General features: G+C 38.2%; 1 protein-coding gene across 1 annotated transcript in view; it reads right to left on the bottom strand.

The window, feature by feature from the left end:
* The window catches only part of DOCK3 (dedicator of cytokinesis 3), a 681,302-nt gene that overhangs the window by 622,743 nt on the left and 52,559 nt on the right, over positions 1 to 6,000 (bottom strand). The window lies entirely within an intron of this gene.

Genomic DNA, 6,000 nt, shown 5'->3' with positions numbered 1-6,000 from the left:
AAAAAAAAAAAAAAAAAAAAGCTCTCTATAATGGAATGAAATTTCTTCAAATCTTACAGTGCTTTGGAAGCAAAGACCTGCCAACGGAAGGGACATGATTCAAACACACAACCAGTCTTACCCTCAGGGAATTTGCCAAATTTAGGGGTGTGCTAAGCCGAAAACTTCTAAAGGACATAAATGAATCTCCTACAGTGTCTCTGGACTAAAGGTACTATGATGTACCAGTCAGTCACATAAAAGCCCAGGAAAGTCATACCATAGTAAATAAAGGGAACCAGAAACAACACTTATTAAAATTGTAAAACATAGTTGACCACCTCAATCCCTGCTGGGATTAAGATGATTAGTCCATTTTCCAATCTACTTAATATAGGAAAAGGGACACTCTCTGGTGGAAAATTACATCTGGAGCCTCTACTATTCTTTTATGACAATGTCTAGCACATAATAAAAAATGTACTAGATATGCAAGGAAAACAGAAAATATGAACAATAAAGAAGAAAACTTAGACAACAGAAGAAAACTCACCGATGATCCAGACATAGGTGTGACCAGGCAAGGATTTTTTTTTTGAGATAGGATCTCACTCTATTGCCTGAGGTAGAGTGCAGTGTTGTCATTATAGCTCACTGCAACCTCAAACACCTAGGCTCAAGCAATCCTCCTGCCTCAGCCTCCTCAGTAAATGGAACTACAGGCATCCACCACCATGCCCAGCTGATTTTTCTATTTCTAATAGAGATGGAGTCTTGCTATGTTGCTCAGGCTGGTCTCCAACTCCTGACCCCAAGTGAGTCTCTCACCTTGGCCCCCCAAACTGCTGGGATTACAGGCATGAGTAACCATGCTCAGCCCAGACAAGAATTTTTTTTAAACTGTAATTAGTAGGCTAAATTAAGAAAATAATAGGTTGTAGAATTTCAATGGAGGATTTACCCTGCAAATAAGAGTAAAATGGACATTCTAATAATGAAACAATTCAATAAATGAAGTTAAGAATTCAATGGATGTTTAACAAGACAGTAAGCACAACAGAACACAGTGAACTTGAAGACAAATCAATAGAAAATATCTAAACTGAAACAGAGAGAAGAAAAAACAGATAAGGGCATACGAGACATGTGGAACTTGATCAAAAGGTCTAAAAAAACTTACAATTTCAAGTCCTTAAAAAGGGAATAGGAAAGAAACAATATTCACTAAGATAATGTCTGACATTTCTCCCAAACTCATTAAAAACACCAACCACAAATTTGAAAAGAGATTAGAGAGAAAATCATAGTTAAAGAAGATAGCAAAAAGAATCAAATATATGCATAATTGGAATATCTAAATGAATGCAAAGGGAAAATATAATTCAGAAATACAATTATAGAGATATAATTCAGGAAGGTTTTATGGTGCAAAAAAGAAAAAGTCTTTAAGATATACTTTGTAAAACACAAAACCACAAATGTTGGCGAGGATGTGGAGAGACAGGAACACTTCTACACTGCTGGTGGGACTGCAAATTAGTGCAACCTCTGTGGAAAAGAATTTGGAGATACCTCAGAGAGCTAAAAATAGAAATACCATTCGATCCAGCAATAGCACTATTAGGCATCTACCCAAAAGAGCACAAAACATTCTAGGATAAGGACATCTGCACCCGAATGTTTATGGCAGCACAATTCACTATTGCAAGAATGTGGAAACAACCCAAGTGCCCGTCAATCCATGAGTGGATTATCAAAATTTGGTATATGTTTACAATGGAATATTACTCAATCGTAAGAAATGACAGTCATCTAGCACCTCTTACACTTTCCTGGATTAAACTTAAGCCCATTATCCAAAGTGAGGCACCACAAGAGCAGAAGAACGGGATCCATTTGTACTCACCATCAAATTGGTATTAACTAATCAACACATAAATGCACATATCAGAACAACATCTATTGGATGTTGGGGAAGGGGGAGGGCGGCAGGAGGAGGGGGAAGGAAGGAGGAGGGGATGGGTATTTGTATACACAAGGAGTGCAATGCGCACTACCCGAAGGATGGACATATTTGAAACACGGACTTGTGGGGGGGGGAACCAAGGGCAACACATGTAACCTAAACATCTGTACCCCCATATATGCTGAAATAAAAAAAAAAAATTAAAAAAAAAAAGATATACTTTGTGCCAAGAAACACTGATGCAGATGCTCAACATAAGACATAGCCTAGAATTTACTAGACTTTAAAAACTAAAAAAAGAAGATGGCTGACTAGACACAGGTAATATGTGCTTCCTCCACAGAGAGGAATCAGAATAGTAAGCACATACATTTAAAGCAGATCATCTAGGAGAGAATGCTATGATTTGCCAAAGAAGTGACAGGAAGCACCAGAAGTAAGTAAGGAAAGGCTTGTCTGGCCAGCTTGTCTGGCCAGGACTGGCGGATAGCTAAGAGAAGTCCTGGATGCAGGGAAACAATGCAAGAAACCCCCAGGGCTCCATATGCCAAAACAGGTTTTATGATCTTACCCACAGAAGACACCCCTCAACCCACATGGACTTCAGGCCTAACATAGGGAGCTGCCTAGAGATTGCACAGGGACGACGCTGCAGAAACTAAACTCACACGGAATCCCATAGGCATCCAAGCCTAGAGCAGATTCAGCTGGGTATCATTCTGAAAGCCTAGATATTAGTGATAAAGAGACACTGCCCAAGCTCTACTACAAATACCAGGACAATAGCCACTAGCGTACAACAGGCTGCTGTGAGACCAAGTGGTAAGCAGATGGCACTCTCCCCAGCATCTTGCCCACACTGTTGCCTAGAAGAGGCTCCACCCTCTCTGGTCACAGGCCCAAGGTACCATTTTAAAAATTTAAGCTGGATAGTGCCCTACCCTTGGGCCAAGTTTTGACTGACACGGCTGCAGCACCACCTGGCCAAAGAGAAACAGGAAAATCAGGCTTTCCAATGCATATCTAGAACAATACCTACAGCTCTGCAACAGGCTACTGTGAGAACAAGACTCAAAAAGACCACACTTCCCACAATTTATTGCCCACATTGCTCACCAGAAAGGGGCCCTGCCCTCTCTGACTGCAGGCCCACCGCTGCTACCATTTGGACAGATTAACACTGGGCTGAGCCCTGTCCTTGGGTGCAGTTCAAGGTGACAGGGTTGGAGCCACCACCTGGCCATGGAGGGAAAGGGGAGACCAAGTTCTCCTAAGCACATGTAGGACAATATCACTGCTCTGCTACAGTCAGTTGTGGGACTGGGGACCAGCCCACCCAACCCATTGCAGTTCTACCAGTAACACCAACATGGACCGTGTAGATCCCAGTGGGCGGCTCCACCGCTACAACTGCTAACACCCACATCACAGCAGCTGCCCAGGGCCCTGATAACCTGCCCACAAACCCAGGACACTTCTCCCACTAACAGCCTATAAGCAAGCCACCTAAAGGTCCAAGAATCAGCACTTCAGAACTTACTAACACCAGTACCACTGTAAAATCCTCTAGAGACTAAAAACCAGGCAGACTCAACCCAATGCTGCTACCATCATGGCCTGAATAGTGGCTCAATTGGCATTCAAAGCCCCTGAAAAACTTCAGCACAGTGAAAGAATTTTAAAATTAGTAAGATAAAAACATCTTCTCATCTATAAAAGAAGTATCAACTAATAACTGTGCCCTAAGCCTCCAAGATACCACTAACCCTGTGTACTACCAAAGAAACCATACAAAGATAAAACTATCACAGGCACCCAACATAAAGCCAAGCTGTACTACTCAACCTACTAGATATAAACATCTTGAGGAAAAAATTCTCCCCTTCGAACGCAATTTCAAAAAATTGGAACCAGCAACTGCTACATCAGATGTGCAGATATCAAAAGGACACAGGAAACATGAAAAAGCTAGGAAATATAATGCCACCAAATAACTACAACAATTGTCCAGCAAAGGATCTCAATCAAAAAGAATACCTCATAATGCCAGATAAAGAATTCTAAATGTTGATACTAAAGAAGCTCAACAAGATGCAAGAGATATACAAAAGCCAATACAGAAACTAAGAAAATCAATTCGGGATAATAATGAAAAATTTACCAAGGATATAGATTTTAAAAAAAAAACTCTAGAACTGAATAGTTTATTGAAGAAAATACAAAACACATTCAAAAGCTTCAAAAACAGACTAGAACAAGCAGAAGAAAAAACAGGAGAACTTGAAGACAGGTCTTTTGAAATAATCCAATCATTGTAAAATAAGGAAAAAAGAATAAAAAAGAAAGAGCAAAGCCTTTAAGACATCTGGGGCTACATAAAGTGACAGAACTTATAAATTATTGGTATTCCCAAGGGAAAAGAGAGATTAAAAAGTTTAGAAAACTAAGTAATTAACTGATGAAAACTTCCCAGGACTTGTAAGAAAATTGGACATTCAGATATAGGAGACCCAACGATCCCCAGGCAAAAAAACACTGCAAAAAGGACTTCACTACAGCATAGTATAATCAGAATGATGAAAATCAGAGTAAAAGAAAGAATTTTAAAATTAGCAAGAAAAAAGCATCTACTCACCTATAAAGGAAACCCCAATCAGACTAACAGCTGACTTCTCAGCAAAAACCTTACATGCCAGAAGGGAATGGGATGGCATTTTCAAAGTGTTGAAAGAAAAAAACTGCCAGCCAAGAATTTTATATCCTGCCAGAATAAGCTTTATAAATGAAGGAGAAATAAAGTCTTTCCCAGACAAGCAAATGCTTAGAGAATTCATCACCACTATACTGGTAGCACAGGAAATGCTCAAAACAGACTTTTTTTTTCTTTGTTATTTCAGCATATTATGGGGGTACAGACTTAAACCTAAGGTGTGAAACCGTAAGAATTCTAGAACAAAATGTTGGAAAAACTCTTATAGACATTGGCCTAGGCAAAGAATTTATGAAGAAGACCCCAAAGGCAATCACAGCAACAACCAAAATAAATAAATGGCACCTGATCAAATTAAAAAGCTTCTGCACAGCCAAAACATATTCCTTAAATATGGAATCAAAAGGTCAACATTCACCATCACAAAAACACACAAAAACAATAAACTGATAGGTTTTATATAACAATGATACAAAGGAGGAAGAGAAATGAATTAAATGACAATAGACAGAAGTACAGCAAACCACAATGATAAAAAGAGAAAAATAAATAAAGAATTTATAAAACTAGAAATCAATTAAAATATTACAAGAACAAAGCCTTGCATATCAATATATCAATCTTGAATGAATATGGATTAAATGGTCCAATTAAAAGATATAGATGGCAGAATGGATAAAAAAATATGATCAAACTATATGCTGTTCACAAGAGACTTACCCTAACTATAAAGACACGTATAGACTGAAAATAAAGGGGCAAGAAAAGATATTCCACACTAACAAAAATCAAAAGTGAGCAGGATTAGTTATACTTACATCGGATAAGACAGATTTTAAATCTGAGTGAAAAAAAAAATGACAAGGCTACCATATAATTATAAAGGGATGAATTCAGCAAGAAGATATAACAATCCTAAATATATACACCCAACATCAGAGCACCCATATTCACAAAACAAATATTACTAGATTTGAGGAAAGAAAAAGACAGCAACACAATAATAGTGGGGGACTTCAACACCCCACTCATAGCACTAGACAGATCATCAAGACAGAAAATCAACAAAGAAATACTGGAATTAAATTGAACTTTACATCAAAAGACATTTACAGAACATTCCACCAAATAGCTAGAGAACATAAATTCTCTTCATTAGCACATGGAACATTCTAGAAGACAGACCACATTTTGGGGCACAAACCAAATCTTAATAAATTTTTAAAAATCAAAATCATATCAAGTATCTTCTCAGACCACAATGGAATAAAGCTAAAAATCAATATGAAGAGGAACTTCAGAAACTATACAAACACATGGAAACTAAACAACAGTGATCCTGGAA

This window comes from Propithecus coquereli, unplaced genomic scaffold (assembly GCF_000956105.1).
Source record: "Propithecus coquereli isolate 6110/MARCELLA unplaced genomic scaffold, Pcoq_1.0 Scaffold1, whole genome shotgun sequence".
NCBI classification, from domain to species: domain Eukaryota; kingdom Metazoa; phylum Chordata; class Mammalia; order Primates; family Indriidae; genus Propithecus; species Propithecus coquereli.
This window is presented reverse-complemented; position numbering and strand designations above follow the sequence as displayed.